The sequence below is a fragment of the Haliotis asinina genome, chromosome 9, assembly GCF_037392515.1.
Source record: "Haliotis asinina isolate JCU_RB_2024 chromosome 9, JCU_Hal_asi_v2, whole genome shotgun sequence".
Taxonomy (NCBI): Eukaryota; Metazoa; Mollusca; class Gastropoda; order Lepetellida; family Haliotidae; genus Haliotis; species Haliotis asinina.
Genome location: NC_090288.1, coordinates 59,093,449 through 59,118,454, shown reverse-complemented (window position 1 = coordinate 59,118,454; position 25,006 = coordinate 59,093,449). Strand labels below are relative to the sequence as shown.

General features: G+C 40.0%; 1 protein-coding gene across 1 annotated transcript in view; it reads left to right on the top strand.

The window, feature by feature from the left end:
* Positions 1-8,473: 8,473 nt before the first annotated feature.
* Positions 8,474-25,006, top strand: part of LOC137296251 (uncharacterized) — a 63,390-nt gene continuing 46,857 nt past the window's right edge. The window contains exon 1 of the mRNA XM_067827998.1: positions 8,474-8,523. The gene's annotated coding sequence lies outside the window, so the exon portion shown is untranslated. The remainder of the gene's footprint in view (positions 8,524-25,006) is intronic.

The window sequence follows — 25,006 nt, the reverse complement described above, 5'->3', positions numbered from 1 at the left end:
GCTGATGTTGTTCATCACTGGATTGTCTGGTCCAGACTCGATTATTTACAGACCGTCGCCATATAGCTGGAATATAGCTGAGTGCTGTGTAAAACTAAACTCACTCACTCCCCAAGTGCGAGAGGAGTTGAGTTAAATGCCCCCACGAAGAGTACTATTACAATATGGTGGCACTGATGAAAGTGATGCTCGTTGTTTGTGGTTTTCCTAGGTCAAACGATCATAATCGGGGCCAACATAGAATTCTAAATCCCTCCATGGATCTTGCAGAAAATTTCCATAGAAAGAGTGTGTTATCTGATACTGATACAAGCCAAATTCATATGACAGATTCACAACTGACTAGCTGTTGCAGCAACACTCATAAAAGCTACGATTTGGATTAAATGAGTCATTACCTGTTCAGTACACATTTTTCCCGCTTGAAAACATGGCATATTCATTTTTGTCCAGTTCCTCTTCTCTGCACGACACACCGGAGAAGTTGCAATCTATTTGAAAGATTCTTCCTTGGCGTCTGTAAACGTCACAATACGGTATCAATTACATTTGATAACGTCTCAGTTCTATACATCATGAACGGAAATAAATGTATTTTCCACGTGACGTTTGGCAAGAAATTCTACCTTTCAATATTTGCAATTTTAATTAAACTTACCATTGTCTCATTTCATGACAGAAGAGAGAGAGGGATCAAGACCTTAGACACAAACATTCCAGACATATTAATAATTCATCAAACAAACTTTGCTTTTAACATCAAGGAAACCCATTTAGAATTTTGAAAGATCTAATCATGCAGCTCTGCTAAAAGCCCGCCTGTGTCGCAAGCTTCGAATTTGCGTGGGGCGAAGGGGATCGACAGCAGTGTTTCTCACAAGTGAAGAAGGGGATGCGGTAACCGAGTGTTATAACATCTGCGGTAGTGCATCTTTCCTGCATTTTAGATATTTGAGTCATATCCTTTTAGATTTGCATGAGATGGAGTATGTTTCTGTTAATTACATTCACCGAAAGTGTAAAATAGTTTCCTATTTTGACAAAGTGATGATGTGGTCTTCTTACCCTCTTGTAACTCTTGACAAGAAGAACCGGCTCTTCCAGAACTATCACCAGATCTATCTTCACCGGCTGTTAACAACGTGCAGAATTCATTTAAGGTCGTCACGAAACAGATGAGCTTAACATGAAATGTGACACTGACATCATGGGAAAATGGCCATTTGCGCGTACTAACAGCAGTATCGTCATTTACTGGTGCACGTGTGGTATGTTGACTGATTTGATGCTTAATGGCTCAGCCAGCGCTAATCCATCTGTATAGCAACGGTCTGTAAGAAATCGAGTGTGGACCAGACAATCCAGTGATCAACAGCAAGAGCGATTATTTAATTTGTCAGTCATATCTGCGAAACTGACCTTACGCTCGCGTTTGTGGCCTCTTGCGACAAACATACGGTATAGAAGATCAATTCTAAAACGGATCTTTACCCGAATTACCTCCTGAATAATTTATGTTATTGATGACAAAACATTTCAATTTTTATTTGACGACCTGCAGGAAAACACACTTCATCCAATGAATGTCCATGAACACGCAATATATAGGAACACACTACATTTAAATGCCAGAGAATCTGTCTCGAATTGTGAGCGGTGGGGTAGCCTATATGATAAAGCATCATCTCGTCACACCGAAGACACCTGTTCGATTTCCCACATGGATACATTATGTGAAGCCCATGGCATTGCTGGAACATTCCTAAAAGCGGCTTCAACCTAAACTCACTCACTCACTCACTCACTCACTCACTCACTCGAGTATCTACCAAAACAGATTCCAGTGATCGTGAAAGTGTATGAATGGATCACACAAACAAGTGATGTCATGGGGTATTACAAACTTTTTCATGTAGTGCCACCGTGCGACTATATCCTACAAACAAACTTTATACGTTTTGACTAGACATTCCAGCACTACTTGAACACATAATCCATATGTACTATAGTGCTGGGTTCGTCAATCACAAGTGAAGAGAACCGTTTAAGCCTATACATGTCAGTCAGAATGTCGCGCATACTTGATAAATAATAATGAAAAGACTGACCGAAGCTAAACGACACAAGGCCATTAGCCGTTTACAAGGACGGACATCGCAGCAAGGCACTTCAGCGTGTCCAGACAGACCATCGCAAAGTAATACAACAATACTGGAAGTGTTAATAGTGTTAACCAAACACCTTCTGGATAATCATGTTTTGGCAATTTGTAAAATGACAATTGTACCGTAATTTAGCAATGATGTCATGTTTGAATCAGTTATATGCATGCAGTAAGTAGACTCCAATACAGCATGTCACGTTTCTTGGTTTTGCGAAGACTATACAACATGGTAATTAGTTCAGCTACAATTCAATTTGAGCATGGAGACTCGCTTCAGCTGATGGTCGTACTGATGTCATGCATGGGAAGCCACTTTATGTTTCTCATGTGCATATACACACTTCGTGCATGCATGTGAACATCATAACAACTACATTATATAGGTTAAACGATGCAGGTGTGAAAATGACACATTTACCCACGATTTGCGTGTACACACACCTAAACCGATATGGACACATTTTAGCTCAGTCTGATACATGCAAATATCACTTAAAACGTACAACCGAGGCATTGTCTGACACCCACTTGCAATCTTATAAATGATGTGCATGGGGTCTTACTTAAAGTGCAAGCGCTTGGTTACTGACTGAAGAAGATGCACGTGCTCAAAAACGCACTATGACTGATACACTTCAGCACATCCACTTCCTGATTATGACATGAACTGGAGACTGTTGTTGTGCAGTTGATGTTGCAGGCAGACCCTTCTGTATTAAAATCGATTGTTTGATAATTAGGAGCGTCTCGTGAGCCACTCTCCACCTGTAATCAATACAATTGACACCTGAATGGCAGACCTTCCCTAATTGTCACGACACCGATACCAGGCTAGTGTGATACAGTCTCCCACCTATTGGAGTCGACTTTCAAGCCAGTCTTGCTCTTCTCTTGCTGAAAACAATTTTCTTGTCGGTTTTTCAGTGATGTTGACTCTCTCTTTGCATTTCTCTGTTTGTTTTTGTTTGGGTTTTGAAGTTCTTGTATGTATTGATGGGGATACGAATATCTTTCGGGCATTTTCGGTTCATTCTGAAGGGGATATACAGTTTGGCAAGTGGGTGTTTATTTTTGTGTGTATTGATTTGGGGAAAGACCTGCTATCTTCCTACAAGGGTACTTGGTATAAACGTTCATGTATCATTTACTCGGCCTTGTCACGAGCATCACTCAACATGTCCAGTGACAGCCGAAATATACTGAACAGCCAAAGAAACGTACGTTTGGAAGAAATGAAAGCGTTCATGTTTATGCCCTCTCTTGAAAAACGTGACAAAAACAAATCTAGAATTTTGTTTCTTTTGCTGTTTAGTATATACTGTCTTATAAATCAAAGCGAGAAAGTGACTCTCTATTATCTAAACGCAGATTTCATTGTCCGATCAATACCACATAGTCATTTCGTAAAAAATGAGGCTTCGATCACAAACGCATGCAAAGTCAAGATAATATTCGGCAAACAAATACAGTGTATCAGGAATATATAGAACAACTTGAACACATTTAACAAGCGGGCGTCCTTTAACTGACAATGTTATTTTGTATCATGTATAAATCTGGTAAATACTGATGTCTTCTGTCTGTATTGAATGAATTTGTCACGTAAATCCTTAACACATATATATCATCTGACATATAAATCATCATTAGAGGGGATAACGATGGTTAACTTGTAACCGTACGTACAATGGCAACACATAAGGAAATATTTAAGTCCGGTATGTCTGTATATAGAGCACTGTTGATCGTGATTAAGATGCCTAAGGTGTTATAGTTCATTGTGCGGAACAATTTGTGGCTTAAAGATGACAAGAATTTTTATGGATGATCAACTTCTTTATTGCAGGGTAGCGACGTTTCGGTATAGATTCTTATACCGTTTTCAAGCCTGAAAACGGTATAAGAATCTATACCGAAACGTCGCTACCCTGCAATAAAGAAGTTGATCATCCATAAAAATTCTTGTCATCTTTATCCCAGCAACTTCTAGAATGCCTCTCAAACAGTTTAATTTGTGGCTTGTTAGCTGCAGGCTCCTGAATGTAATGATTTTCAAACCGAAAAACAAGACTGCATGTGCGTGTGTGTGTTCATGACTGTTACAGGGCCTTAAAGGCGACACGTGAGAAATACTCTGTGTTGATTAATGAACAGCGTTTGTGGAGCTTTTATAGACACATCTCAAGTCGTAAAACGTAGTGCCGAACTCCGTCTAGTCATGATTTCTCTGGACGCTAGCGCCATTCCAATTAGCCCGTGTTTTCACCAGATGCCAAGTAACGTCGGCGAATCAGCAACTGGGTTTCGAACCTGCTAGAAGCACCTCGTTGACAATCGGGACAATCTTCTTGAATACTCATATTTCATCTGCTAACCAAATCCCTTCACGTTGCAGTGAATAAGTAAGTCTCCGAGTGGTTTTTTGGTTATATGCAGTACTCAGCAATATTCCGGCTATATGGCGGCCGTCTGTAAATAATCGAATCTGGACCAGACAACAAAGGGATCAACAGCATGATCATCGATGTCAACCTGGTCAGCAAGTCTGACCATCCGACCCCGTTAGTCGCCTCATACGACAAGCACAGGTTAATATAAATCCATTTTTACTCTCTTCATGTGTACTTCACCTTGCAAATCCGGTTATGTTTGTATAAACTATTTACTTCAGTCTACAACTCAAAACTGCAACGACCCATACATTTTCAAGCAAATTACATATGATATCACCATCACTGGTTCATGTTTTATTCCTTCAATAGCACGTATGTGTGTTTGGTGTCATTCAGCTGATGCTCACTACATTCTGCCCACTGTGATATAGACAAGATACCCGTAGATGTCACCTTATGGGATGTAAATGTATCATTTGTGAAGAGCTTGGCGTGGTAATTGCAGATCCGATGGACCTGTGTGATGTCTGACCATCTGATCCCACAATTCCCTATTCAGTCGAGTTCCGGTGACCTTCCCCGCAAGGGGACAACGTTATTTTGGGGTGGGGTTGAGTGTGGGTGGAGTAGTGGGAATGGAGGACACCAGAGATGGGTTTCATATATTGTTCCCACATGTTGAATAGAAACCGGTTTAATCACTGGGCGAGATTGTAGACGCGCACTGACGTGGTTCGTGCTCTTCACGATTACACCATGTGGAATGTCAGTCCCTTGATATGAACGAGATCCATTCTACGTCCATAAGAGATGATGCACGCGAAACGACTCTTCCTACACCGATTTTTCTTATGCATCGGACCGATTCCGGTATAACGCTCATTCTGTCAACAATACACACGTGTCCTCCAGTCTCCGTAGGGAGGGAAACGAGATTCGTCACATCACCCAAGACAACTCCCCGTTGCTGCACACGGCACCACTGCCGCTGCGCAACGGAATGCGTTGTGGTAAAATAACACTGACGATTGGTTTTCTCGATCTGATTCTAGGGGAAGGTTACAGTTACAACTGAGCACAGGCAAACTGTAGCGCAAATGAGATGCGCAGCATAGAGAAAATGACCAGTCTCCTTACATGCGAGCGAAGCAAGCAAAGGTTGGCAACGTACTTCTCTCGCTTCGGTTCGAAAAATATTTTTCATGTCAAAATGAAATGCCGCCACCAACAAAATTATATACTCATTTCTTCACTGGTTTGTGCTCTCACATTTCCAACCCCATGTTGAACAATTACTCGCGTGAAATATGTTTTATTCAAGATTTTAAGCTCCATGCGTAGTATTCAGATCGTTGTTCGCCTCCATTACCCCTGCCAGCTTCGGATCGAACGGAGTGACGGAACAACAATAAGCAGAAATTAAAAAGAAATACCATATTGCCTAATTGTATCATGAACATGTTCGAACTTATTTGTCATGTCTGTCGTCGCTAGTGTTAGAATTTTCGTAACTTTGATTCTACATAAAAACACTTCTGTGGTAATGGGCGAGTGAAGCAGGGGAGGTAACTGTAAGTATTCCATATGGAATAATATCCCCCTGTTCTTTCACTCCGTTGAACCGGAATCTGGAAAGAGGGATGAAGGCGCTAAGAGAAAGGTTTCTTACAATATTATATTGACTATTGGCATGACGAATTGGGAAGTTTTAAATTCAAGAGTTTGACTTTTTAAAACTATTATTTCGTGACGTTCGGAGAAAAAAGCCATTACTCTTTCAAACTGATAACAGACATTTGATTTATGAATATTCTTGTCAATGCAATTATTAAACCCGACGGCCATTCGCATTTGTGACCGAGCAGGCTACTAAGTAACATATAGAACACGATTCCCAGTTGCAATTGTCTGAGATACTGACAAAGAAGTTCAATAACCACTGAATGCAAACACGTAGGAGGTTTAGTGGATATGACGCCGGGTTTGTCTTCAATTTTAAGTAAATAAATATACACTGTTCCCCCTAACAGTGATCTAAGACAGAGTGGTATATTGAATCGATGAATGTTGATTAGACGTAGTGGATGTGTGAGGGTAGTTCGTGTTAAGAGTAAAAGGTGTAAGGCCTTGCACTTAGATACATTACCAGAACATCCCACAACCTCGTCATCACTCCACGACAGTCTTTAGTGCTACAACCATGTATGTAGGGTTGATTCAATGACCTTGGGGCACGACCAGGCAAAATTAGATTATATGTTGCCACGCACGCAGTTTTCTTCTCGGCTTAAGGAAAGTGTTTAAATGTGGTCGTTATCAATTTCCTGTTCCATTCAGTTTCACTCGCATAACAATTTTATGCAGATTTTCACGGTTTTCAGATTCTTTTGGGTGGCTATGCAAATGGATGTATTTCACGTGGAGCGTCTTTTATTGAAATGATGCTCGTCGATGTTCTATGCTATGATCATACCACACCTCAACTAGCCCTTCCTTCACTAAAATTGCACTTCTACCGGATGCAAACCCGTTAAGATCCGAGTTTGGATTGGTCTTTACTAACCTATGCTGCTGAAAGAGGCGACTAACGGGATCGGGTGGTCAGGCTCGCTGACTTGGTTAACTCATGTCATCGTATCCCTTTTGTGTAGACTGAAGTTTATACTGCTGATCAGTGGATGTTCTGGTCCACACTCGACTTTTCACGAACCACCGCCACATAGCTGGAATATTGCTGACGGTGACGTAAAAAATAGACTCACACACTAACTGAAATCCATTACAGCCAACTTTCATAACTGTCTTCATCAGTTGCCTGTCCTCAGGCTTCCTCGTGAAATCAACACCTGTTGATTATGGCTAATTCCATTTAATTATGATCAAATCATATATAATATATGTTTTTAATTTTGCCATTTTAAAAAATGTTTTGTGGTGTATTTTTTAACGTTTTGATGTACTATCCTTACGTGGTTTATTCGGTGAGTTATGAACACTATTGTCATACCTGTTTCATCGGAATATCGCGACTTATTATCTGGATGTTGTTTTTTGTTTGTTTGGGTATGGTTTTTGTGTGTGTATGTGTTGGGGGGGGGGGGAGGTTTATATATTTACAGTGCTCTATCCCTTATATTTAGATGTATATTCAGTTAACTTACACGTTTTAAGTTAGTTGATGCTAACTTATCTTGCACAGATATTTCTGTTCCGGGTTGTATATGAGGAAAATGTTGCTTCATGTCTATGACTTTGACGTCGACAGTAACGAGTGTTTCCGAGCATTGATGAGTTTCCATATATTACTAAATATGGCTTTTAGATTGCTGATTCGTTGGGGTTTTTTTTGTTTTGTTTTGCTTTTGTTTTTTTTGTTTTTAATTTTTATTTAGGATTGAGGAACAAGTTTCCAAAACTTTCCTAGCTACGTTTTCGCAATATGTTAACGTTGGTGTGTGTATTTTGTTTCATCATGAACATCCCTGATCATCACAAGTACTGTCATTACTGCGTAGCATGTGTCTGATCCGTATAGCAGTAATGGTGAGTACGTTCCCAGTTATAATGGTATTGATCAAAATATTTCCAGCGCTCATTTGGCAATAACACAAAGGATTCCCCGCAAATCTCTCCAAGATGACACTTGCAATTGCTCCTCCCCTCCCTCAAATACCCACAAAGCAATGTCACACTATTCGTTAGCTGCGTGCGGGGACAAACTCCGCACACTGTCTTGCCGTTTTCATTGATCGTCTGACAGCCAGCACACCGGACCTTCTAGCAACAGCATCAACACGGTGTCGACACACGACTTTAAACCTCATGTCTGAGGTGGAGTTGCTATCTAGCTGCGACGGGTGAGCAAGGGTGTGACGGAATGTAGAGGGGTGTGATAGACACGCCCTAAAGTCAATCGGTCTCGGGAAAAGCAAGTTTCTAATACCACGGTGCGGAACTTTCTCACAGGTAGGTCCTTAATTTCAAATGCACTCAAAGTTTTGGTTGTTATTTCCACAAAGCCTGTGTATGAAGTTTTTATTAAAATCGCCTTGTGAAGTATTTAGATACCCTTTTATCAACAGGTCACATTGGTTCATTCTGGTAATGATTGTTTACGTTGGTTGATTTTTTCCAGGCTGTACGCAAATTAACCATAGTGTTAAATTAAATGTTCATTCTTGAAGTATCCCTTAAACTAAAAAGGGAATGCATTCAATCATCTACCTCACTAGTGTAGTGCTAGATGAATGCAAAGTATGTAAGATCCATTTTGCTACGTGGTAGTGCCTATGAACTAATGAACAAAATATTCACCCTGGCGTTGTGAGAAGTTCACAAATGGCAAGAAGTTCTGGGAATGGCAAGAAGGGGGGTTTGTGTAACAGAAATATATAAGATTGTTGAGTGCGCGTTTCTGACAAATTATGTGTAAAATGATGAATAAGACAATTTTACGAAAGGCAAAGGCGAGAGAAAGCGAGTTCAGATATTTTAGAATGTTCACAACTTTCGTAAAATTGGTATCTGTCGGGAGAGAATGATTGTGGGATTTTTATATTGCTCACGTTAGGAATACTTTACTTTTGATTCTTGTGCGATTTTTGACGTTTTGTACACACCAACCACCTTAAAGAAAGACTTTGCGGACTGTTTTCCAGTCTAAGTTCATACATTTTGAGAGTATCATTGGTGGCATCTAATAAGATAAGTAGCCTCAGATTTGGGCTGGGAGTAAGAGCTTGAAACTTTAGCTGAGAGATTGTCAAATCCAACACCTCGCTTATTCAGTCTCCAATCAATGGTCATCTGCAGTGGTGAAAGCTAAGGCAGACACATGATGTTTTGCTTTAGATGTGCAGGAAGGGTTTAAGGCGTCTGTGTTAATTGTTAAGTCGTATAAAACGGACTGCGTCTCTTCAGTTGGAGAACGTTTCTGCTCATAAGCAGTTGAGGTTTTGCCGACCATGGGTTGTCGCTGTCTTTGAAACAACCGAAACTGGGTTTGTGGATGGAGGGATGACGTCACAGTCACCATACATGACGTCACTCATTGATTGTGGAAACATGAATGAACTTATGTGATAGTTATGAATGAAGGGTAAGTTAGTGATCTGGTGGTGTGAACATATTATCTGATCAATTTCGAGTCCACCCCTTTACGACACGGGTCAACCTTGTGTATCACGTATATCAGTTCGACAGCCACATGGATGATGTATCATACGTTCATTTTTTCTTGAATACATCATGTACGACACGTTCATACCACCTTGAGTACATCATGCACATCACATTCATACCACTTTAAATACATCATGTACCGCATATTCATACCATATTAAATACACCTTAAATCAAAATTTTATAACACCTTAAATACGTCATAGATCGCATGTTCATACCACAATTAATACATCATGCGGTACGTTCGTATACATTGTATTCAGCGTGCATCGCACCCGTGTTCATATTACCTTGAATGCATCCTGTATCCCACATTTATACCACTTTCTATACATCATGAATCACACATTCATGCCACCTGGAATACACCATGTGACTCACTTTCATACCACCTTGAAGATATCATGAATCACACATTCATATCACCGTTAAATAGAGTACATATCCAACATTCACACCACCTTTAAACACGTGTTATATCCTACATTCATGTCGAAATACAAAGTTCATCCCGCATTCATCCATACACCTTAGATGCATCTTGAATCCTGCATTCATATTAAGGGAACCTGAACTTTGAAGTCTGGTAGAAACAAAACCCATTGAGGAACGTTACAGTGACATTCCTCTTGTGTCTGATGCATTATTTCACGTTATAACCACACGCAAGCACAATGCATGGGAAGCACGTGCACAACGTGGGAACCCCCATACACGTGCATGGAGTGTCCTTCGCGTTTACGAGAATTTATCGTGGCCTGTTAGATTTAATTAGCAATGATGAGTTCACGAAAAAAACAATTGTGATCATGTTGTTTTCGAGGTTTTTTCATGTTGATTGAGACGTGTTCGTGAGGTCATCAGATGTCAGCTACATGGAGATACACACAGCCGGTGTTGTGTTGTGTGATTAGCGTATCATACGATAACCTTGCGCATCATAAGCTATCCCACTGGTGGAGGCAGCGAACCGGACACCCAGTACAATCATCTGCATGTTGGGGCGCGGGGGGCTCATGTAGTACTACTCTAATTTACTGAAGATGATTTGCTGAAGATAAGCAGCGCAGTAATTATCGGCCAGTGATACCCATATTAATGGTGATTTGAATACGTTTGTTATTCTAATCGGCGGAGTCACGCAAGTTTTCTTTGTGAGTAATTGGTTTTCGCTTGACACTGTGTAACGCATACAGATGGTATGATATGATAAACTAGCTTGTTTCCTGGAAGAAATCCGTTTGTGCATGACACAAAATACTTTCGCTCTGTGTGCATCTTTGCTATCCCTGTATGACTATTGAAAGTGCTAGTTTGTTCCAACCGGTTTTTTTTATAGGTGATAGGGAAACTCATTTGCGATATTCAGTTATACGACTGAATACCACGCGAAGACGTGTGACACGCAGTCAATCATTTCAGTCCGGGTAACAAAAAGGACTGTCCTTAGACGTCGTCTGCTATAACGCCACCATGGGATCAAGCCTACCTTCAACTGTCAAACAATAACTCTAGCCACCTAGATACTTTGTTGTAAGGAGATGAATGTTTCCACATCTTAAAATGCGACGAGATGTGAGAACAGTGATTTACATACATGCAGATGTACATATATCAAAACAGAGACGTGCAGAAAAACTGGATGTGTGGAGAGGACAATGATATTGACTACGATGCCATACATACAGAACATACAAGTCACTCACACAGTCGAATAAAAGGTCATGGGGATGTGCGAGCTCACACCCTTTTTCAGACACCGTCCATGGCAACCTATTCAAAAGTGAATCCCCACTTGCATTTTCGTGAATTATCTGTCACATTAAGTTTTCCAAATCCTAGATCATCCGCGATATGAAATATTTGCTTGGTTATCTCATAACATCAGTTAGACCTCAAAGATTTTTATGATATATGTTAACATCAGAAACTGTTCGGCAGATGTCAGAATCAAGAACCTTCGGGTATGATAGACTCTTATAACGTGTGGTATTGAAGTCTCACAAGCTAGGTTTTATGCTAAATGTAATGAAGAGGATGAAGTCTAGCGCGGGACACTGACACTCAGACGGTGCCATTGACAACGATGGAAGGGAAACAAATTTGCTATCTGTCTGAATTCAACAAATACTGCCCATAATGATTGGAGATATTCGTCTAGGACCTGGAGTTTGCTGCCTTGTTGTGCCCAGTCTACAACTGAAAGCAGCTGGTATTTTATGGTCCCAACATATTGCTTCATGAACATGACCCTCTACACTAAAAACCAAAGGGTCAATCTTTCACCCGACACCTTGGCACTAACAACTATAATCAACGCGATCAAACACCAGATTCTGACGGAAGTAGGTCACCAAAACGAGTAACAAACTGCAAGTTACATTTTCCTAATCCTGCATCTATTTGGTCAGCATGTTTAACCAGACATCCTGCGTCACTTGTCCACGAACAATATTATAATACTACGCTTGAGTACATCTCATTGCATCAAATATCCTCATACATCCTTTCATGTTTGACAGCGAAATGCTTTCACTTTGAAAGTCCCAAATGCTTCCAAAATATCGTTTGAAGGTAGATGTGGATGACATTTCCACAATTAACGAATAGTTATATCACTTGTGTTCCTATATTCTATTTTGGCTTGTTCCTGGTAGACGTGTCCTGCTCTCACTTATTAAATACGCAAGCGCCAGTAGGTAAAGATACCACGCAGACGCCAGGAGGTAAAGACATACGCAAGCGCAAGTAGGTAAAGACGTACGCAAACGTCAGTAGGTAAAGACGTACGCAAACGTCAGTAGGTAAAGACGTACGCAAACGTCAGTAGGTAAAGACATACTCAAACGTCAGTAGGTAAAGACATACGCAAACGTCAGTAGGTAAAGACATACTCAAACGTCAGTAGGTAAAGACATACTCAAACGTCAGTAGGTAAAGACATACGCAAACGTCAGTAGGTAAAGATACTACGCAGACGCCAGTAGGTAAAGACATACGCAAACGTCAGTAGGTAAAGATACTACGCAGACGCCAGTAGGTAAAGACATACGCAAACGTCAGTAGGTAAAGATACCACGCAGACGCCAGTAGGTAAAGATATACGCAAACGTCAGTAGGTAAAGATATACGCAGACGTCAGTAGGTAAAGACATACTCAAACGTCAGTAGGTAAAGACATACGCAAACGTCAGTAGGTAAAGATACTACGCAGACGCCAGTAGGTAAAGACATACGCAAACGTCAGTAGGTAAAGATACTACGCAGACGCCAGTAGGTAAAGACATACGCAAACGTCAGTAGGTAAAGATACCACGCAGACGCCAGTAGGTAAAGATATACGCAAACGTCAGTAGGTAAAGATATACGCAGACGTCAGTAGGTAAAGACATACGCAAACGTCAGTAGGTAAAGATACCACGCAGACGTCAGTAGGTAAAAAGTGAATCATGTTGGTAAGGCAACGTAACCTACGTGGTCACATTTCAGAATACATTTAATGCACCTGTTAATGAATCCTCATCAACGAGTGACGACACCGCGAACAGGCGAGCGTTATCCACAATACTGTTGACAAACAAAGGGTAAAGCAAAATGCAAATACTATACATATGTCAATTGTTCACCTGAAAATACAACGAAACATGTGTTACAAGTCAAAACCAAAAGTTACATCGGACATCGTTTTTAAGACATTTACGAAACATTTGGAAATGTCCTCCACATTTCTAACAAAAAACATTTGAAAGCTTCACATAGAACTCCGATCACAGAATGTTTGAATAATTGTCGAAAGAAATCTCTGTAGAAATCGTATATTCGACTATATATCTCAGAAGCCAAGCAGCCAAGATGGCAGAAAGCAACGGTGAGACCTCGTGCTATGTTGAGTCACAAAACGGGAAAGCTGACTGTTGAATTGTTGTACTCCGTGGAAACGTCATAATACCACAGGGAACATCGTGAAGATGTTCAAAAGATGTGATCCTAACTCAATTTGCCTCAATCCAATGTCTGGACTTCATATTGTCCGCATAGTTCAAATGTTTGTTAAATACATGGCGACATAATTCCCCCTGTTTACCTTTGAACTAACCCTTACAACACATGCCTCACATTTTCTGGAGAGGATCATTTCAATAGTGCTTACATTGTATGGCTAGAGGGTTGAATTTTCTCATACAGAACATGTTAGTTTCGTTTGGGGAAATTATGGTTTCAGTAAATGGCAGCAAACAGGAACACAGTATATGTTATTGCAACTGATCTCTTCATTCATTTGATGATTCGAGAATCAGAATATTAGACACGGTCGCTACCCCATCAGTAATTACATCAGCAGTTACTGAATAGTTCGCATTGCTTCCTCTTGATATGGCTGAATGGAACAGAAACTAAAGTGTTTTCAGTAGCGATGTGTCCAAGTTCGATTCCAACAAAGATGGTTGCTATCATGTCAGTTAGAACGGCGCCAGGAATAATCGGCCTCGTTTTCATTGCTCGTAAAAGGAAAGGCAGCGACGAAAACATGTGAAAATAAATCATAAATTTGCAATCAGAAATCTACCCAATTAGTAAAACCTTTAGTAATTGGAATTTCTTTGGCACAACCTCAATCGATGTTTTCACTGTGGACATTTGATCATTTGGTGAATATCACCGATAGTTTGCCCGTGCTTTGAAATCTATGTAATAGAACATAATGTCACTCAGGTTTTCTATGTAAAAATACTTCTAACATCCTTTAATTATGTTTTTGATCCCGGAAGCATGGTCAGGTGAGCATCAGTTTCAGCTACGTCGGTACCACGATGTTAATGACAGACATATACCTGCATGACTGCACTGTGCTGCTAGATGTAGGTCAGTGCCTGGTGTCATTACGGCATATAGATTTGCTTTAATGATAGCAGTAATTAGAGATTCAAAGACATAGGAGATGGACAAGGTTCACAAACATGGTTATCTTCAAGTCAAGTACAACGACCGCATCCTTGTCCTTTGTACTGAAGTAGGTTGGAGTGGTGAGGTGGTGGTGAGGGGTGAACGCATGCTTGACCTTTGGCAGCTGTGGCAGCTCTCCATTTGACCTAGCAGTATGCCGCTGTTACCTTTCCTTAAGTTCATACTATGAAATGGCATAATAATTGAGGCATCCTGAGGCACCTTGTGAAAGTAATCCTCCACTTTTCCTGAAAGTGAGTAGGAATAAGTTAATGATCTGATTGTGGTTCCATAATTGTCTTTGAGCCAGTTCTATCCCACTGACAAACAATGGCACTCTGGATCAGATATCTATGCATATACGCCTCCAGACAGATGATTCTTGACGTGGTCTGGAATAGTTACGTTCACAGTATCCGAATACCGGGTGTCATTACTTACGATATAGTCATAATTGTACAACGGACTACTCTTCCCAAAACACTTGGCAATCATAGATGAAAAGTCAAACGGGCGGACTTTGGGCTCTGTCCTTCTATGTCATTATAAATTACTAACTCCGAAAGTTCGGAGTAACATTTACAATTTAAAGCCACTATTACAGAAGAACAGACTTTAAAATATTACTCGCCGATGTCGAAGATCTTTAGCCTCACTTTACTGAAACTCCACTCTCGATTGAATGGCGAATCATGCAGCAGAATAAGTTGATCCTGTTTGAATCGTGTTGTGTGGCATAAAATATGAGCTATCACTCTACATCTGTCATTGCCGCTCGTCGTAATTTGCTCTCTTCGTCAACATGATTCATCCATATTGTGGGAGCCGACGCCGGCATGAGTAACCATATAAAAGTTGGTGTACAGTTGAGAATGTTTTGTCACAACTGATGCAAAGATCATTTGCAGAATATTTGGTCCAACACATGAAACTGTTTAGTGAAAGGATGATGCTTCCACTGTGAACATACATGCCCGGTCAGTTATCGTAGCCTCACCGTTCAATGAACCGTTGTTCATGTACCCTTGGACAGCCGCCATATAGCTGTAATATTGCTGAGTGCGGCGTAAAACTAAACTCACTTACTCATACTCTTGCCACTATGTCATATCAAACACTTGTTTACAGGTTCATCCGAAAAATGTTGAAATTATGAATGTCCCTTCGATGCCAACAGTCATTTCCTTCAAAGCACACCAATGCAACTACATAAACGCCAATGCCAACGATCTCTTCTGAAATACTGGTGAAGAGTTCATTAAACGCCAATAATGGCACCGGACGTTTGTTAACGTTCTGCCAGCAATCCTATAGCAATGTAACACCGACAGGAAGTGGAGTAGCCTAGTAGATAGAGCGTTCGTTCGTCACGCTGAAGACTGGGGTTCGATTCCCGACATGGGTACAATACGCGAAGCCCATTGAAAGCGGCGTAAACTCACTCACACACCACAGACGAGTGTCTGTTGAAGAATAACTCTCTGAGTGCCATTTTAGACGCTGGTAAGTAACACTAAATACACTGAAAACAATTCAGTCTTTTCTATCATGCTAACGTTACCAAGGACACCTGATGAACATGGATATCTCATCCTACTGTGAAACACGAAGCCCTAAAGCGATCATAACTTATTACATTTGTGTATTTTGTACCCTGTCACTTACAGCAGACTGTCAACAGCTGTTAATTTATTGGTTGTTAATCCCTATTTCGTGTTCACAGTTATATTGCTGTTTTTTTTAATTCCTGTTAAAGTTTATACTTCAGTGGATTCATAACTCAATACTGCATATAGCAGAATAAAGATCTTGTCCTCTTAATTCTGCAATACTGAAATAAAGATTTGGGAACGGTTAAACTCAAAACCGTTTGAAGTTAAGAGGAAATTACTGTATTCAAACGTGCGCATACTTTTGCAAATCATGAAAAGAGATTTCTGCAGTATTTTGGTTCCCAAGGAAGAGCTAAGAGTTCTTCCTTGCTAAGGCACACAAGCGAAAGCGGGTTTCATTGAGTGGACGTATAAATATCCCGGCCTAATGGCATAGTACCGGAAGTGAGGGGGTCAACGAGTTCCTGTACTATTGACATCAGGTGACCTTCTCTTGTAGTATATCTTCTGATCTGAAAATAACTAGCAAAATAGATTTTGGTAATCGGTGATACGGTGCAGGTTTTAGTATCGATATCAATGTCGAATGTGAGCTGGTGTTCATACTCATCCATTTCAGTATATGAGCACGTGTATTTGCTGTATTGTTCCTCGTCCGTGTTTGTGCGCAGGCGTGTATTGTGTGTCTAACGACGTCGCCCAAATGAGCACACAAATGTGCAATAGCTAAATAGATGTACACGTGTGTATGCTTTATACTCATCGATTTTTCTTCTACACGTCATTTTGTATTTTTTTTAGCTAGTCAGTGTAAGAGCGTACCGATTTGTTGTATTATAGTCAGTCGAATTTGTTTTCGCGATTTGCATAAGACTGTGCTGTTAAGCTTTCTTGAAAACTAAGACCTCCTAACATATCTTTGATAACTTTAAGTTATTAATAAAGATAGGAAGGTAACGTATGTTTTGGTGTTTAGTGGATATGTTGAATTATAAAGTAAAATCCCCTGCAGCTATCATCATCACCCGCACACAAGGTTAGAGACGATGTCCGTTTTGTTGTTACTATAGGGACAAGGGGAATACGGCTATCATGAGAATGGCCCTCAAACAGATACAATCAGTCATTCGCTGATCACCCTCAGACAGAATCCCATGCATACGGCATCGTTGGACTTACCACGTTTCCACAAAAGGACAATTATTGTCCTAAAATTACAAATTTGGTGTTTATTCATTGCAGAGCTTTTACGCCCTTCGGTTTCAGTCGGATTGCGTGACGATAATGTTCCAAATGTCCTTGGCGTATATCATTAAGATGGATTTGTAAATTATTGAACTGAATTGCGATTTTTGTCTTCGGTGGCCGCTCGCCAATCAGTTACATCACGTTGTTGACATAACCAGCTTGCGATGACGTTCCAATCAGAGTACCAGCTTGCAGAATAATAATATGATTACATGTAATTAAGTATAACCACTGATCGTATATGTTACTATACAAGAAGTCAACTGGGTTGTGTGTGTTTAAACAAGGATTGGTTATGTGTGAAAAAAGCTAATTCAGTTTGCAAAAGTTTTTATACGGCACGTTCCAGTGATGCCAGCAATCCTTGTCCTAGAGCCTATCATTCTGTTTTTCAAGAAGGAATCCTGTCAAAAAAGTCCTTTCCAACTTTTATACGGACATAGTACCCTACAGAAATGTCAGTTTTGTTAATAACATTGTTTTTACAGGCTTGCTATGTAATTTGCCAAACTGTATTCCATCTATTAAGTCAGGGGCTTTTCGCTGCTCAGAGGGGTGCATTAATATCATAGAGTGGTGTAATTTCTTGCGTGTCGATAGCAGTCAACAGGCGAATTAGTTCCTTAAATACACAAGCTAGTCTCCCACACATCTCTCATTGAATGATGGCTCGCGGCAGTTGCTACTGTCAGCACTGTAGTGCGATCTTTGCTGGAGATATCAAGACATCTGACCAAATGGGACTCACAAATGAATGATATTCAACGGAAAAGTTTCCGTAAGATGAGAGAGCATCACACTGTGGTTTTAACTCGAGTCATCAATGTTTAATCTAAAAGAGTGGAGCTTTTTCGGACTGTCAATATTTTGACATTTATCGAATCTTCGATGGAATATATGATGATTTCCGGAACTTTTCAATGATGTGATGGTTGCACTGACGGTGCGTCTCCAGACACCAACATAGTCTCTCTCATATATCCACATTGTTCATCTCTGTCTATTTAAACATTTATATGATGTTCACAGATATAGTTTTTTGGGGCAAACCTGTACGGTATACACGGGCATACTCTTTGTGTTGAGGGGAAAGAGTATTTCTATTGTAATTACATATTGTAATTCCACAATTAACTATTTTGGATTAACAGTTTAGTTTGATATCAAGAGACCAAGCACCCTAATGCTGGTCTTTATCCAGAAAGGCATATCCTGTTATGTACGTGTAACACACGTATGGTTAACGTCATCGTGAAACCAGAGCGACCTTGGAGACATAGCTGTATTTGTCCTGCAATTAGCCACAGTGTGAAATATCAATCCCCAGACACAGCCAATGGCCCAGTGTCAATCCCAGAGATGTATGTCATGTAAAGTCCTTATTACCAGAAAGGTCAACCTTTCCACAACAGTTCTTACCTTCAACAATAGCACCGCAGTGATTACGGTGTTGCCCGTGTGGACGTCATAGTCATATATCGTCCCCACCTTCCACCGTGTGTGGGTGATTGTCTGGGGGGTGGGTGAGATTGGAGGTGAGGTCGTAGTGACAGCTCCCCCACCGACCCACCCCCACCTCAGAGGCTACAAAGTGACCCATTGTGTTCCCTATATAGTGACAATTTGTTTTGTCTACGTAATGGCCCCTGCTGCTTGGTATGTACTGACCATTTGTATGGGCTCAACATAAATGCGACGTGTGTTTACACGACAAAGATTCATTAGAAACATTACTATTGATCTTTCAAATCCATATCCATAATTACTAAACCTTTGCTGTTTTGAGATTCTTGAAAGGCATTTAGAAGTTGGTGAATACATAAGACGGGTATAAGGATGGCTACTTCTTCTTCACTTCCTGTGAATTCTTCTGGAGCCTGAAGAAGTTACGAGATGCAGCCTTTGAAACGTCTAGTTAAAGAAGTTGTCATCCATATACTCGCCGTATACTCTCCCTTTTTGATAAGGGATCCTCACTTCAAACCGCACTTGACAGCTGAAACGTACTGCACAAATCATTTAAAGACATATCGAACAAAACCGGTCCTGTATCACAGAATGTACTCTTTGTGAATTGTGTTTGAGAGACAGAAAGGAAATTATCGACACGAGTCAGGCAGATCAAATCAGACATCAATCGAAATGTTTCCAACCGTGTCTACATACATTTCCAATCTGAACATCTCTCCATTTTCTGCATGAAAATTACACTAGCAGAAACTATATATACATGTACCACAATTCTATTAGCCTTAGATGGAGTCAACCTTACAAAGTGGCTCGAGAAAATTACTCGATTCAGTTGCTATGAACATCAGTGTCATGTGGATGCGATGACAAACTAAAGGAAGTCTTTCTAACAGACGAACTGCTACCTTCAATTTATCTGAGTCTGTTTCCGGCATCCCAAAGGCGTCGATGTTGTCATGGTCACAAGAACAGCACTAGATCAGATGAAACCGTTTTGCTGGCTCACCTTCTACAGGAAACATTAGGCCTTCACACAGTGGGGACGAGACTGTAGGCATTAAAAATACTTGTTCGGTAAAAGGTTTGCGACGATTCTTGCAATTTTTTGCTGATGAATGGATCTAAAGGCAGCAAAAGTCCAAAGTGAAAACTGAAGAGTTTGGTTACTGATATTGCCTCGAAGCAGTTTGCTAAATAGAAGCTCTCTTTCCTGAATCAGACAAAAACTGCATGTTTCTGATCAGGAGATAAAGGTAGTTGCCAAGGCTAATTATTTTGTAGCAAACGTTTAGAACATATAACCACAGGTACCGTGCTCATTGCTGACAATAGCAACCTTCGTCAGCTATTCAAATTTGAAATACTATTCTACCAAAAATAGGTGCTTTCAACTTTTGGCTTCACTTTGAAACTTGTTCATTCCTCTTGCGTACTGGATTCCAAAACTACGTACAAATCTGTACATTGGGAGATATATTGCTTGGTCCGGCAAAATGTACTAAAATGGAATTGATGGAATGTGTATTTAGAAAAGCTCAAAGGATTTTCTTTAATTCCCAGAACACACCGAGTACAGTTCTGACAAAACGTTTCAACCTCGCACACAACTATCGCACTTGAAAAACCTCAGGAGAAACCCCATTCCTTGATCCGTGAGGCATTTGTAAATAAACATTGATATAAATATAACAGATATACGTTTGTATCTATCTTCAGTGGTCGAGGACAGGTTGTCTAAAATATGTGACAGTGTCATGTGAATTGAAAGAAAAAAAACAACACGAACAATCTAGCATCTTCTATTTTTTCTATTTTCTATTTTTACTTTCGGGAGACGGCTAGAGATTTCTGCAGTGTTGGCGATGGTCGTATGTGCCCGAGCTTTCGGGAAATGACTAAGTATATATGCAAAGGCTAGTTGCCGTGTTGAGACGGGGACACATTACTGGAGTAATATCTTTCTGCATCTGTCAACGCCTGAAACTGCTGTCAAACCGCTCGCCGGGTTACATTCTGGATGACTGTTTCTCTCTCGCACTAAAACTTTGGTGAGTTTGCTATATCATATTGTGTGACCCATTGCCTTAGATTTTGTCTCACTTGTATTGTATTTGAAATCAGTATTGTGAAATTGACTCGTGACTGTGTATACCTTGCTCTCTTTGCTTATTAAGCATGCAATATATGACTTGTTTTAGACTTGTCTTGGTTTGGTTTTGCTCGGTTCACAGGGGGTTTCTTACATCGTTTGTCACGGAAAACGCCTTGAGTGGTGTACGCCAAGGATGTATACTCAGTCCATTACTATTCAGTATATTTGTAAAACAACTTGAAGAGGATCTTACATTATCGGACGAAAGAGGTATTTTTGTTGAAGTACAGCTGTTTTACAGCTCTTTTTACTATTCTGTGCTGATGATTTATGTCTATTCTCTGACAGTATTTTTGGTTTACAAAGAAAGATTAATATTTTATCAAACTGTTGCAAAAAAGGGGGTTTAAAGGTTAATTTTACAAAAACAGAGATAATTGTTTTTCGCAATGGAGGTAAAATAAAGAAGACGGAAAATTGGATGTTTAACCATGTAAATTTGAAAAACACAAGCTATTACAGCTACTTGGGTATTTTATTTTCCAGCAGACTACTTTGGTCAAAATCCGTACAGACGCTCGTTCATAAAGCTCATAGAGCCCTCCTTCCAATCAAACAGCTTCATCATAAATTAAAAAGCCTTTCTCCCACTGTCCTATTTCAGATGTTTGATACACAAATTAAGCCTATGCTATTGTATTGTTCAGAAATATAGGGTTTTTAAGAGTGGTTAATTATACAAAGATTTCATGTGAAATACTGTAAATGTGTTCTTGGTGTTGGTAATAACACAATTAATGCAGGTGTTTTAGCTGAATGCGGTCGTCATTATATTTACTGCGATTCTATAATAAGATGTGTTAAATACTGGTGTAAACCACTGATTATGGAAGAGACTAGATATCCCAAACAAACCTATATTATGTTAAAACGAATGGATGATAATAACCGCAAGTCATGGATTACTGAAGTGAGAAATTGATGTATATTTATGGTTTTAGTTATGCGTGGGATTTTCAGAATATCGTTAACACTGACTTATTTGTTAAACAGTTTTCTCAACGAGTTAAGGATTGTAACATCCAGTGTATATTTTCTATGTTAAATGAACATTCCAATTTAGAGTTGTATTCAAGTGTAAAAGGTGTTTTTAACATGGAATCACATTTGTCAACTATATATAATAGAGACTTAAGAAGATTTTTATCACTTTTAAGATTAGGTGAATTGAACATCACAAAGAATGCAGGCAGAAAAAATAATATCCCAAGAGAATTTGCAAAAACATTTTAGAAGACGAGGTAAACTTCATGTTATTTGCCCACAATACAATGATTTACGAACAAGATATATGTTAAATATTGCCCTGTAAAACTTCCCACTCTTTAATTCGCCTTCTCCATTGTGAAAACAGCAACTATATATATATATGTATGCAAAATATATTAAGGAAGCTCTGATGTGGCGCAACACACTATTGTTGTAAATTTAAACAAAATTGTTTTAGTTGTTGTGCAAATCAATGGTCTTATATTGTACAAGTGCCTGTGGCCTTCCTACTGAATACAGTTACTGAATATATATATGACAAAAGGGATAATACAATTTTCCAGTGTTGAACTCTTGTTTTTCCAGCAACATTCCAACTGATCCAGGATTGGGAGTTTATATTACACAACAATGAAGAACCTTCCTTTTAACAAGTGTTCAGACAGCGTCATGCGACTCTTGGTCAGAAGGTGTTAGAATACGGCTACTATATTCAGTGCAAAAGTAAGGCCTTGTGGTAGACATGTGGTGGCCTTTTAACACTTGCTGCATCAGTACACTGATGTCCGATACGAATCCCTACTTTTACTTTCACCATATGTTCTCGATTTTCTTTCATGTGAACCGTTGACTAGCCTTTGCTTATCATTATGCCGGGTGCCACCGGTGGGCCGCGATACACCGGCCATTTTGGAAAAAAATCGTATCATCACTGAACAGTAGTGATTCATAACTAGGTGCATGTTCGTGATATCAGTCACCAGCTTGTCTCTCCCTGACTCGATTGTTTACAGACCGTGTAGTACAATTGAACGCGGTGTCAAATAAGTATACATACTCATGATAGTCAGAAATGTACACTCGACTCCTCTTCTACCACAGTTGTGGAAGTGGTGTTTTCGCTTCTGTTTACATATTGGCTACTTTGTGTGAGTTACATTGCAGCTTTTGCGTTTACGTATATAGTGTCTGCTTGTGTTGGTTGAATAATAGTAACTTAATTTGGCTATGTACTTACACGCACGAATTCTTGAAGGCATGAATTTGATAAAACATAATCAAGTTTCAAGGGACTTTTCAGTCAACGTAATTTTGAAAGAATCAGGGTATCATTTTCTATATGTGTTCCTGTAGTGTGACAAACCTCAAACAAACAAATCGTAGGTTTCAAAAGTCTATGGGACACATTTTTTATATATGGGGCACATGGGGAAATATGGCATTTGGCTCCATAAACATATTTGGGGAGATACGACGTTATATCCTTTAACACATGGGGGCAGATATGGCGTTATCTCCTTTAGCAAATGGGGCCGATATCGATATGATGCTACTTCCTTTATCGCATGGGAGAGATATAAAGTTATCGCCTTTATCACATAGGACAGATATAACGTTATCTCCGTTATCACATGGGGACGGGCACCACGTGACAGATACGTCATATGGTCATGTCAGTAATAATGTAAGATTATTGGTGTGTCATTTGCCATGTTAGCTCCTCTTTAAGGGTACAAATTGTGTGGAATGATGCTCCATCTGAAAAAATGACCTAGTAAATTTATTTGGAACAGGATGTGAATGTTGACTCTCGTCATCCTCGGAATTAAAAGAGAGAGAGCGTGAGCAATTAACAACTAAACTGGAAACCTCTACACAGAAATATTGACAGAACAGAGCTTAGCACCGGCACTATTCACATGAGCTTGTTTTATTGAATGTTGTACATTGTCTTAGCCAGTATTCTCAGATGAACGTGTTAATTGGTGGTCGCCACAACAGACGTTAGCAGACTCAGTAGGCTCCCCAGACGTTAGCAGACTCCTCAAACGTTAGCAGGCTCCCCAGACGTTAGCAGGCTCCTCAAACGTTAGGAGTCTCCCCAGATGTTAGCAGGCTCCTCAGACGTTAGCAGGCTTCTCAGACGTTAGCCGGTTCCCCAGACCTTAATAGGCTCCTCAGACTTTAGCAGGCTCCTCGGACGTTACCAGGCTAGTCAGACGATAGCAGGCTCCTCAAATATTAACAGGCTTCTCAGACGTTAGCAGGCTCCCCAGACGTTAGCAGATTCCTCAGACGTTAGCAGGTTCCCCAGACGTTAGCATGCTCCTCAGACGTTAGCAGGCTCCTCAAACGTTAGCAGGCTCCCCAAACGTTAGCACTAGAACTTCTAGAATGCCTCTCAAACAATTCAAGAATAATCATAGGTTTCGTGGGAAATGATCTATGCGGGACACTGTATATATGTTGTAATCGAAAGTATGACGCAGTTTCCATTGTCCAATGGGGACATATGTGGTGGCATTGTCTCTGAAGCCTCATCAGGCTGGATATGACCATATATAATTTATACAATTTGAAAAAAGTAGGGGATATTCCATTTTGCGAGCATACCACTAGCCAATGCCAAGGCATGTGAGATACATAATTATATATCCATACAGATTAACCTTTTCCAAAGGGATGGAATCAGTTGTTACATTTTCCCTTAATTTCTCTTCATCTATTTCCTCCTTGGCCTCATCGTTTGCATTTATCAATCCTGTAAATCCAATATCCCCTGCTTTTCTAAATGGTATAAATTTATTTGAGACGACGACGATTGACCTTACTGCTTGGTTGACTGTCT